A 13,184-nucleotide genomic window follows, 5' to 3' on the forward strand; every position below is an offset into this window, starting at 1 on the left:
TTAAAAATAAATTAAAATTAAAATTTAAAAATGTAAATCAATCTGCTTCTTAAAGTAGGCCTTCCACATAGGCTAATCACAGAAAGCAAGACCACTTGCTTTCATTAAGTTGGCCAAGAAATTAGCTGAGAATCATGTGGTGGTGAAAACTGTAGACTCTGGAGAAGGTCAGTGTGAATTTGAATCCGTGTTCCATACAAACCATGAAATCAGTGGAGGGTTACTAAAAGTCAGCTTCCTCATCTATAAAATAATGAAAGATGTTGTGAGGAATAAATAAGAATGCAGTAGAGGCAACCTATGGAATGGAAGAAAATATCTACAAATTATATATCTAATAAAGGGTTAATATACAGAATACATAACGAACTCATACATGTCAACAAAAAAAAATTTTTTTTTAATTTTTTTTATTGTTATGTTAATAACAAAAAAAAATTTTTAATGGGCAAAGGACTTGAACAGACATTTCACCAAAGAAGATATATAAATGGCCAAAATGCATGTGAAACAATGTTCAACATCACTAATTATTAGGGAAATGCAAATCACAAACATAATGAAATACCACCTCACACCCACTAGGGCTACTACAAACAAACAAAAAACCCAGAAAATAACAAGTGTTGGCAAGGATGTGATGTAACTGGAACCCTTGTGCACTGATGGTGAAAATCTAAAAGAGTGCAACCGCTATGGAAACTATATGGTGGTTCCTCAAAAAATTAAAAATACAAATTACCAGGGCTCCTGGGTGGCTCAGTCAGTTAAGCATCTGACTGTTGATTTCAGCTCAGGTCATGACCTCAAGGATGTGAGACAGAGCCCCATGTTGGGCTACGTGCTGAGCATGGAGCCTGCTTAAGATTCTCTCTCTCCCTCTCCTCTACCCATCTCCCCTGCGATCTCTCCCTCTAAAAAAATAAAAATATAAAATAAAAAACAAATAAATAGATAAATAAATAAATAAAAATATAAAAATATAAATTACCATATGATCCACCCATTCCACTTCTGGGTATATATTCAAAGGAAATGAAAACAAGAATTCAAAGAGATATGTACACCCATGTTCATAACAGCACTATTCACAATATCTAAAAGGCAGAGGCAACCCAAGTGTCCATCAATGAATGACTGGATAAACAAAATGTGGTATATACATACAAGGGAGCTCTGACACATGGAACAACATGGATGAACCTTGAGAACATTATGTTAAGTGAAATAAACCAGTCACAAAGACAAATACGGCATGATTCCACTTATATGAGGTATCTAGAGTAGCCAAATTAATAGAGTAGAATGGTGGTTGCCAGGTTTGGAGTGAGAAAGAAGTGGAGAGCTTTTGTTTAATGGGTATAGAGATTCAGTTTTGTAAGGTGAAGAGTTCTGGAGACTGGTTGCACAAAAATGTGAATGTACTTAACACTACTGAACTGTACACTTAAAAATGGTTAAGATGGTAATTTTATGTTATGTATATGTATGTTATATGTATATGTATATGGTAATGTTATGTATACATATGCATTTTATGTTATGTATGTTATGTATATGTATATATGTTATCACAATTCAAAATCAAAAATAAAAACTTTTAGTTTGAAAAAAAGGAACATGGTATTATTAGCACAATACTTCCTACATATAAGCACTCAATAAACCTTAGCCATTGTTATGGTTTTTACCTTTTTATGATATTTTTTTTTAAAACCTACATTGAAGAAAAGAAACAAATGTCCTTCAATGTGTGAATAAACAAACTATGGTAAATCCTTACCATAGAATAAAACTCAGCAATTTTTTTTAAATGAAATAACAACAACAAGGATGGATCTCAAGGGTATTATGCTGAGTGAAAAAAAAGCCCAACCCCCAAAGATCACATATTAAATAATTCCATTTCCATAACATTTTCAAAATGAAAAAATTAAACTGATGGAAAACAGATCAGTGATTGCCAGCGTTGGGGGGGCGGTGAATTTAATGGGCTAGGAGAAGGGAAATTCTTTGGGATGATGGAAAAGTTCTGTACCCTGATTTTAGTGGTGGTTTCATGGGATAAATTTTAATTTCTTTGAGCTATATTCCAAGATGAAAAGTGTATATAATATAAAACATAGTGAAATCTAAGATTTTTTAAAGTAATATTTATAGTTTAGTTATAGTATTATACTAACATCAATTTAGTAGTTTGATAATTGTTCTGCTACCACTGGGAAATCATTACTTTTACAATTTCTATGTGAGTATATTATTTCAGATGATAAGTTTAAAGAAACAAACAATAGGAAAAAAAGAAAAAAGAAAATTCCATCCAAGGCCTCTCTTTCCACTAAAAAAGAAATTAGTCAGATAAAGGCAAAGTGTTGATGGAAGTGAAGGGAAAAAAACATAGGAGGTAAAAAAGCTTATAATGAGTTTTAACATATGTGGGAGAGTTTCTGAAAAACATCTGCATCACTTGTTATTACTAATGCCATTATATAACCATACAGATTGCCAGATGACTAAACTTCAAACCTGGCAGCAAGTATACAAAAAATGTAATAAACACTTTATTACACTTTTACTAGATTTTTTTTATTTGAGAGGGAACTAATAGTACTTAATAAGCGCCACATAGTCTCATTATATACTCCAGATATATATGGAAAGTTGTTATACACCTATATACTATTAGACTACAATATAAAGATACATCATTCTCTTGCAGCCCAGAGCAGAATATTACCCAAATTCAATACCACTCAAAGACTCACTTGGAGGACTCACAGCACTCATCATATAGTTATTATCATGGCCATGATTTATTACAGTGAAAGAATAAAAAGCATAATCCAAAAAGGGAAAAGGTGCATGAGGCTGGGCTGTGGGGGGCTGGGGGGCAGAGTTCTGGAGGAAATCAGACACAAGCTTCCAAGGTAGAAAAACGGGGCTCTGGGGTCAGAGGCCAGGAAAAAAAAGAAAAGAAAACTGAACAGGGGCATCCAATGATACCAAAGGAAAACCAGGAGTGTGCCATCTGGAAGGAAATAGGAAAAAAAAGGTGTATCTAGAAAAAGAGAGTGGCCAGCTCTATGAAATGCTGCTGATATGTCACAAAGAATGAAAGCTTGGGGTCAAAACTCCATTTGGAGACACAGTCAAAAATAGAAATCAACAGGCTAACCAACAATTATGGGATCCTTTGTACACATTCTGCATCAGCCAGTTTAAAAGGAGTCTCAAGGAGAGAAAATAGGAAGAGAAGATCTGTTCAACATCCAAAGGGGTATCTTTCCCCTCATGTAGGCAGAAGAGAAAACCTCATGGGACCTGCCTAGAGAACATATTAAACACCCAAGTAATGGTCACAAAGAAGAGTTTTTTCCATCAATGCTATTAAATAATATATAAAAAATCAAAGTGAGTATAAACACACATGACTGCATCAGGTGAAAATAGCTATTATGTGAAAATGGCCTCAAAAATCTTTGTTAATGAGCAAATTTTTTCAGCTTGCTAAAATAAAAAAGAAAAACCCTCCAATATGAAAAACTAACTCTCCAACATTGTCTGTAAATGGAAATGTCATCAAGCACTAATTTTTCAAAGACTTCAATCATAAAATTTAAGACCTATTCCTATTGACAAAATAACACAGGCAACATTTAGTTCCTTCCTGCTTCTCCTGCTCTCGGTTTCTCCTTAGTCACCCTCCACTTCATTAGCTGCTGAAAGCTCTCCTTTCCTACATTGTTTAGCTCCTTGCTACCCAAAGTGTAGTCCATGGACCAGCATCAGCATCACCCAAGACCTTATGATACAAAACCTCAGCCCCACCTCAAACAATATCCCCAGGTGATTCACATGTACCTTAATGTATAAAAAGCACCAGTTTAACTGATACCTGATAGCCAAAGTAGATGTTTTCTTATAGCATGGCTCTACTTTCCCACTTCCTTTTTCCTGGGACCTGTGCCACCTGTTACCTTTCCAAGCTTGAAAAAGAGACTTTAACATTAACAGTTAGAAGGTACCTAATAATCAGTTAGTCCTCTCCTTCTGTAAGAGAGACCCAGAGAGGTTAGTTACATGATTCCCCTGAGTCACACAGCTAATGGCAGAAACTTGCTTCTGCGTACCCTCTCCCTGGTCTCTAGCTTCTTGTCTTGTTAGACTGCCACTGCCTGCAATTTAATATCAAGAAAAAATGAAAAAGCATGAGTCAGTAGAGTGGGGAGTCTGCTTCTCCCTCTTCCTCTGCCACTCCCCCTACTCATGCTCTCTCTCTCTCTCTCTCAAATTAATAAATAAAATCTTTAGGGGCGCCTGGGTGGCTCAGTCGTTGGGCGTCTGTCTTCGGCTCAGGTCATCATCCCGGGGTCCTGGGATCAAGCCCCACATCAGGTTCCCCGCTCTGCGGGAGGCCTGCTTCTCCCTCTCCTACTACCCCGCTTGTGTTCCCTCTCTCGCTGTGTCTCTCTCTGTCAAATAAATAAATAAAATCTTTAAATAAATAAATAAATAAAATCTTTAAAAAAAAATTCTCTTAGCACACAGCAGTTGTGTTCCTAATAAACTTGTATATAATAACTTTTTAACTTACTCTTAAAAGTTTTACAAACACTAGAGTACTTTGATATCTAATGGAACTCTGACCAAATCTTTTGATAATATATGTCTCCCATAACCATTATGCTATGAAATTTAAAATTTCAGAGGATTTCACTTTCAGAATGACATGTGAGAAGCTCCATGGACCCACTCCCCAGCAAAACTGGTGAAAATTATTTTTTAAAACAACCATTTAAAGTCTCTGGAAATTGTCCTAAGAGTATATAGAAAATAAAGAAACATAAAAAATCTACTAAGACTCAGTAAGAAAATTAAGAGTCTGTAGTATTTAAAAAACCAATAATCACTCCTTCTCTCCTCACTCCTAGCTCAAAACAAGATAGAAACTCCACTCCAGACTGGTACAGCCAAGAACAGAGAGGCACCCTCTCCCCACAGCCCCCGATCAGAGAATTATCTTCCCTGGAGGAGCAGGACCTCAGCATTATTTATCTTGATTCCAGCTATCTGTGGCTGACTAAAGATGAAAAAATCTAAATCAAACAACTACCCACAAAAAAGACCAGGCTCAGATGGTGAATTCTACCAAACACAAAAAAATTAAGACCAATTCTTCACAAACTACTCCAAGAAATAAAAGAGGAGGGAATACTTCCCAACTCATTCTATAAGGCTAGTGTTACATTGATACCAAAATTAAGCAAACACAAGAAAACTACAGACCAATATCTCTAATAAATATGGATGCAAAATCCTCAGCAAAACACTAGCAAAATGAATCAAGCAACATATAAAAAGAACTAGGTACCATGACCAAGTGGGATTTAACCCCAGGAATGCAAGGTTAGTTTAACATCCAAAAATGAATTAAAATACTACACCATATCAATAAAGCAAAAATTAAAAACCACCTTATCATCTCAACTCAGGAAAAGCATCTGACAAAATAAAATCCAACACTCTTCCACTATAAAAACACTTAAAACATTAGGAAATAAAAGGGAACTTCCTCAAACTGATAAAGAACATCTCTATGCAAAGCCCATGGCTTATACCATACTTAATGATGAATGACTAGATGCTCTTTCCCTAAGATCAGACACAAGAATAGGATGTCCATATTCACGACTTTTAGTCAACATTGTACTGGAGGTTTTAGGTCAGGCAATTAGGTAAGAAAAAGAACTAAAAGGCTCCCAGACTGGAAAGGAAGAAGTATAACTATCTTTACTTGCAGATGACATGATCTGGTGTATAGAAAATCCTAAGAAATTCAGTGAAAAACTATTAGAGCTAATAAACAAGTTAAGTAAGGTTGAAGGACACAAAAGAATTAACATACAAAAATCAATTGCATTTCTATGCATTTGCAATGAACAATCCAAAAAAATGAAACTTAAAAAAACAACTGCATTTACAATAGCATCCAAAAGAATAAAATACCTAGGAGTAAATTTAACAAAAGCAGCTGAAAACTATAAAACACAGTCAAAAGAATTAAAGATCTAAATAAACAGGAAGACATCCCATGTCCATGGATATGAAGCCAGAACATTATTAAGATGCAATACTTCCCAAATTGATCTACAGATTCAGTGCAATCCTTATCAGATTCCCATATGGCTTCTTTGAACAAATTGACAAGCTTATTCTGAAATTCATATAGAATTGCCAGCAACTGGGCGCCTGGGTGGCTCAGTTGGTTAAGCGACTGCCTTCGGCTCAGGTCATGATCCTGGAGCCCCGGGATTGAGTCTCGCATCAGGCTCCCTGCTCAGCGGGGAGTCTGCTTCTGCCTCTGACCCTACCCCTCTCATGTGCTCTCTCTCTCATTCTCTCTCTCAAATAAATAAAATCTTAAAAAAAAAAAAAAAAAAAAAGAATTGCCAGCAACTGGGGCACCTAAGTGGCTCAGTCGGTTAAGCGTCTGACTCTTGATTTCAGCTCAGGTCATAATCTCAGGGTCATGAGATCCAGCCCTGCATGGGGGCTCCACACTCAGCCAGGATCTGCTAGAGATTCTCTCTCCCTCTCCCCTCCCCCTGATGTGCGTGCACTCATGCACCCTCTCTCTCTCTCTCTCTCAAATAAATAATTAAATAAACTTCAAAAAAAGAAGAATAAGAAGTGCCAGCAACTCAGAACAGCCAAAACAATCTTAAAAAAGAAGAACAAAGTTGGAGAATTTTCCCATTTCAAAACCTAATTACAAAACAATAGTATTCAGGACAGTATGGTACTGGCATAAGGACAGACATACAGATAAATGGAAAAGAATGGAGAGTCCAGAAATAAATTTATACACCTATGGTAAATGACTTTCAACAAAGATGCTAAGACCATTCAATGAGAAGTTGCAACAAATGGTTCTAGGACAATTAAATAGCCACATGAGAAAGAATGAAGTTAGACCCTTACCTCAAACCATATAAAAAAAACTAACTCAAAATGGATCAAAGACTTTTATGTATGCTAATGCATAGCTAAAACTATAAAACTCTTAGAAGACTTATTAGAAGAAAACTTAAAAGTAAATCTTGATATTAGATATTGTGATAGATTCTTAAACTTGACACCAAAAGCATAAGTAACAAAAGAAAAAATAAAGGGACTTCACCAAAATTTAAAACTTTCGCTTCAAACAACACTAAGAAAGTGAAAAAGACCCACAGAATGGGAGAAAATATTGCAAATCGTATCTCTGATAAAAGACACATCTGGGGGCACCTAGGTGGCTCAACTCGTTGAGCGTCTGCCTTCGGCTCAGGTCATGATCTCAGGGTCCTGGGATCGAGCCCCTCATGGGGCTCCCTGCTCAGTGGGGAGCCTGCTTCTCCCTCTCCCTCTGCCTCTCCCCCAGCTTATTCTCTCTCTCTCTTTCTCTCTCTCTCTCAAATAAATAAAATATTTAAATATATATATATATGTAACATACAAAGAACTCTTATGACTCAATAATACACAGACAGAAACCCAATTTAAAAATGGGCAAAGGATCTGAATATATATTTCTCCAAGTCAGATATACAAGTGGCTGATAAACACATGAAAAGATGTTCAGCATCATTAGCCAACAGGGAAATGAAAATCAAAACTACAATGAGATACCACCTTATACCCACTATGATGAAACAAGTTTGGGCAAAGATGTGGAAAAATCAACATGCTCATACACTGCTGGTGGTAATGTAAAATGGTACAACCACTTTGGAAAGTGATCTGGCAACTCCTCAAACAATTAAACATAGAGTAATCATATGATCCAGCAATTCCAGTCCAAGGTTGCAAGAGAAATGAAAACATATGTCCACATAAAAACTTATACAGGAACATTTATAGCAGCATTATTCATAATATTCAAAAGGTAAAAATGATCCAAACAAAAGGTAGAAATGATCCAAATGTCTATCAACTGATGAATATATAAACACAATGTTGGCATATCCATAAAACGGAATATTATTCAACAATAAAAAAAAGAAGTACTGATATAAAGGAAAATAATAGCTAAGAGTTACTAATCATTCACTAAGTCCCAGGCAGTGCTCTAAGTGCTTTGCAAGTACTCTATTTTAATCTTCAAAACAGAACTACAAAGTAAAAGGTAGGTACTATTACTCAGGTATCCCTGAATACAGAGAGGTTAAGAAACCTGCCCAAGTGGTCACAACTAGTAAGTAGTAGAAGTAGCATCCCAAAGCAGGCTGTCTACTCCAGAACCCTAAACATTCAGTGAAGCCACCCCACAAAGACTAAAAAGATATACTCTGTTGGTATTAATTGTAATCACTGCAAGCTCAAACTGCAAGAAAGTATTTCATACACCTAAATAAATTTTTTGTTAAGATTTTGTTTATTTATTTGAGAGAGAGAGCAGGAGGAGTGGGGAACAGAGGGAGAATCAGACTCCCCATTGAGCAGGGAGCCCCACGAGGGGCTCGATCCCAGTACCCTGGGATCATGACCTGAGCCCAAAGCAGATGCTTAACTGACTGAGCCACCCAGGCGCCCCGACCTAATTAATTTTTTTAAGGATGACTAGAAAACAACAATGTGAAGGTTTTAAAGGGTCCATACCTATAACCACAAAAGATTGATTTCTTATGCTTCATTAGAATAATAAATAGAAGAAAACCTCTTTATCCCCTAACTCCAGAAATACTCTTCCATACTTGACACTTTCTTGTTTTTAATACTTAACATATATACATTATCTTCCATATCAAAATTTACTCAGATTTAGTTCTCATTTAAGATATGGATGTTTTAACACCCCATTGGCCTAGTCCTACAATATGGAAGGATGACTAGAAGAATTGCTGCAACAAAAATAACCCCAAGAATCCTGTGGAAAGAAAATGTGGGGGTGCCTGGGTTGCTCAGTCGGTTAAGCATCTGATCTTGACTTGGGCTCAGGGTTGTGATCTCAGGGTTGTGAGATTGAGCCCCAGGTTTGGTTGCACACTGGGCGTGGAGCCTGCTTAAAATTCTCTCTCCTTCTCTTAAAAAAAAAAAAAAAAGAGAGAGAGAGAATATTTGGATTAGAAGGTAGATCCTGGAATTAGGAGGCTAAGCTGCTGACACTGTTGTTGTTCATATTTGCAGTTTTACTTTCTCCAGGTCATGCTAGTCCTGACTCAAATTTTGGAAAGTAGGTCATCCAGGGCAAGAAAAGTGACAAGTATATGTAGAATTAGAAGAATGTTGCTTTTGAAGACAATATTATAAGGAATCAGTATTGAAATTTTCAATAAAAGACACAGAAGACAAAAGAGCACAGGAGAGGGAGTTAAACAGACCTGGGTTCTCTTTTCCATTTCACACCTCAGCAGAGTGACTTGAAACAAGTCCCTCACCTTCTAATCTCCTAATGGTTCTGGGGGGTGGGAAGATAAAATGGCCTAACACATGTAACTGCTTAACCATAGGATGTACTCAATAAATGTCAGATAAATGTCAGTAGTAACCTAGTAGTAGTAATAGAAGTGGTGGTGGTGGAATGTATTCTGAGCAATGCCAATCTGAACCTCTGGACTGAATATTTAAATGCAACATTTAAAAAATGGGGCACCTGGGTGCCTCAGATGGTTAAGTGTCTGCCTTTGGCTCAGGTCATGATCCCAGGGTCCTGGGATCGAGTCCTGCATCAGGCTCCCTGCTCCTTGGGGAGCCTGTTTCTCCCTCTGCCTCTGCCTCTCTCTCTCTCATCAATAAATAAATAAAATCTTTTAAAAAATAAAAAATAAAAAATGACAGTAATCTTTCACTGAAATGTTAATCAACAGGGATGTTTTATAATAACATCATGTGTTTCAATAATTTTTGAGAAATATTTGAGTCTTTATTCTGAGGGATGAGACTTGCTACATACATCAAAAGATGTAAAACATTAACAACTACTATATACTATTGATACTGGATTTTTCCCCTTCAGTGAATGTTTTCATCAAGAACTTGTACCATAAACATAAGTGTGTGGTTGTAATTTAAGAGCAATTACACACAATTACACAAAACTAAAAATTCCTTAAACTCAAACAGCTTATAAATTATTTGCAAGTTTTTTTTAATTCTCCTAAATAAGGATTTAGTCTATTCACAAAAAAATATATATATATCAGCAATTATTCTCTTTATGTATTTCTAACAAGTTAGAAAATCTATGCCGCTCTAAATGCTGGACAACTTTAGTGAAGACCGATAGTTTTCCTCCTAGCATCTTCAAGTTGTGTATGTGTGTGACGTGGTTTCATGTTTAAAGGAAAAGTGAGGTGGCAAAAAACAAAAACAAAAACAAAACTATGAATTTCTCCATTGAAGTCAATTGTAGGACTTAATTAGGGAAAGGAGATGCTGATAAACATCAGCTCAGTTCATCTAAACTGCTGTGGTCTGCAATACAGAGAGAGAAGGAGAAGCAGTAATCCTATTGCAAGAATTAGAGGGTATTAGTGCATGCATCCTACTGCAATCGTGGGCTGAGAATTGCTTTGACCATTTGCTCACAAGACCTGTTGAAGAGTCATGGGAGGAGGATGCTTGTGCACCACGTGACATTTCTGAATGGAATCTTTAAAAATTCTTATCACCCTTTCTTAAAAATGTTCATAAGATTCCACACACTTTGTGCACCTAGTTGCGTTCTGTTCGATTTTTAATGCAAACATCCTTCCTAAGAAACCTATCATCCAATATCCCCCAAAACCATTCCATGGCATCAGAGGATCAATCTTGCCCACAAAACAAAACACAGAAAGGGCATTCACGCTCCCAATGTTTAATTCCAGACATACGCTTACCTGATGCCGAATCAGGTGGGTCCTGCCCCACCTTTCCTCGAACTCTCCGCAGATTTCCCTTTAAGTACGCCTGCCAGGGTCCCAGGGCTGCAACGACGAGAGCAAGAATGGAGGGTGCAGAGCAAAGCAACCCCTCGCTTCACTACTCCCTGTCGTTCCCCTGCTCCAACTTGTTCCACGTCCCAGATAGAAAGAGCCTCACCAGGGAGCACCACCAGCTCCACAGAGTTGGAGCGACACCCACAAGGAGTAAACCTGCATCCCTTCTGTGTCAACCCCGCAGACACGCAGGGGAAACGGCATCAATCCCTTGGAAGAGACCAGGCAGGCCAGAACAACGGCAAGTCCTGCTTCTCACAAAGAGGAGGAAATGGTGAGGGAGGCAGTCAGTGGGATGTAGCAGATAGAGGACAGCAACGGCGGAAGGGACAACTCCCTACTCCCGCCTAACTCCAAGCCATCTTCGCCCTGTTGTCATAGCACTTTACAACGAACGCCGCTGCGCAAGTCGGATGGCTGAGCTCCGATGCCTTCTGGGGGCTGTAGTCCAGAGTGGCCGAGGAGGGTGGAAAGTGGAAGACTTTTTCTGCTTGGCCTGGCTGGAATCAGATTTCTAAAGGAGGGGGCTGGAGTGAACCACTCCCTGGTCCTTATTAGCACAGAGATAATTAATACCATTCCCTTTCCGGTCCTTGGACAGTTCCTCAGATGTAGGCTCCGAGGAATATCCGCCTCCTGCCTCCGCTGTGGACGCAGGCCACACCCCTCCCACGCCTACCCGTCCCGCGTGTCAGCGCGTGGGGTGGAGCTTCCCGCGGGGGCGGGGCTTGCGCAGGAGGGGCGGAGCGTCTGGGCTTTTCCGCGGGCTCGCGCGTCGCAGACTCCCGGAGCAGTTATTTTCCCCGATCTCAGGCGCAAGAGGCCCCGTATGTGAACCAGGCGGTGGTGGCCAGGGTGGCCTCAGTAGGGAGCGCCAGTGTGGGAGCTCCCGTGGCGGGGGTGGTGCTGGCCCAGTATACATTCACCTTGAAGAGGAAGACGTGGGGAAGACAAACATCGTGGAGGCGGTGGAGCATTTAAACAATTTCCAGGTGCTTATTTTTTCCTAGGAGAAACAGTGCTGCCGTGAGGTTATTTATACGTGGCTTCTGATCCCATGCGCAACGGCTCTCTTTAGCATATACCTTAGAGTGGATTACCTGGTATATAGATATATAAATGTTCAACTTTACAACTGAACATAATAATAAGGCCAGTTTTTTTTTTTATCTTTGTTTTCAAAAGCAAAGGGGTGCCCTTAGAATAAAAAGGGTTTTTTAAATAATAGAATAAAATAGTGTATGAAAATAATAATGTGAAAATTACCTTGAGGGCGCCTGGGTGGCTCAGTTGGTTAAGCAGCTGACTCTAGATCTCAGGTCAGGTCTTGATCTCAGTATCATGAATGAGTTCAAGTCCTATGTTGGCCTCTGCGCTGGGCATGGAACCTACTTAAAAAGAAAAAGAAAAAATTATCTTGAACTACTAATTTATATTTCAACCCGCTAAGATATGTAACTGCTTAATTTAAAAAAAAAAAATACATATTCCCTGTGACAGGAGAAGCTTCTGAAAGCTTGATATCCAAATTCAACCTATTTCAGTGACAGCTTGGGACAGTGCGAAGAATAGTATTTGCTGGGAAACCTAAGGTAATTTATAATTTCTGGCATGAAAAGTTTATTTTCAACAGCTGGTGCCATATTCCTCTTAATGAGTGTGATCGTTTACAAAAATAGCTGTAGTTTTTTTTTTCCATCTTTGTGTGCCCATTTCTTTACAATGTGATTTTGCAGCTCTACCCTTAAATCTGAATTTGACCTGCTTGGTCAATGAAACATTAGTAAATATGATGCAAGCAAAGCTTCAAAAAGTGCTTCTCCCTCTCATGCTTCTCTTGAAAATACTGCAACCACTTCTATGTGAATGACCTGTAGAAGCTTGCTGAATGATGAGAAACATGTTGTCAGGTCATCTCCACTGCCCCTCTAGACACATGAGTGAGGTCATTCTAGACCAACCAAACCCAGCAGAGCCACCAGCTAACTGCAGAGATCCATCTAGCCACGCCAAAGCAGAACTGCCCACCCAACAAATGTTATTTCTTTTAAACCTCATGCATATTAGACACATAAAGGACTATACCCATCATCAAGGCCAATTATTTATTGAGCCAGGCACACAATAAATATATGTGCCAGGCACTATATGAAGCATGTTGGATCATTTAACATTCAGAACACAGCTGTCAATTATTTTTTGCTTTAACTCATAGGACAAAAT

At 38.4% G+C, this 13,184-nt stretch overlaps 1 protein-coding gene across 2 annotated transcripts in view; it reads right to left on the reverse strand.

Moving 5' to 3' along the window:
* The window catches only part of BBS9 (Bardet-Biedl syndrome 9), a 448,772-nt gene extending 437,159 nt beyond the window's left edge, over positions 1-11,613 (reverse strand). For both annotated transcript variants that reach the window (XM_032401801.1, XM_032401802.1), the window contains exon 1: positions 10,863-11,613. The gene's annotated coding sequence lies outside the window, so the exon portion shown is untranslated. The remainder of the gene's footprint in view (positions 1-10,862) is intronic.
* Positions 11,614-13,184: the final 1,571 nt, after the last annotated feature.

The sequence above is a fragment of the Phoca vitulina genome, unplaced genomic scaffold (assembly GCF_004348235.1).
Source record: "Phoca vitulina isolate PV1807 unplaced genomic scaffold, GSC_HSeal_1.0 scaffold4, whole genome shotgun sequence".
In the NCBI taxonomy this organism is placed as follows: domain Eukaryota; kingdom Metazoa; phylum Chordata; class Mammalia; order Carnivora; family Phocidae; genus Phoca; species Phoca vitulina.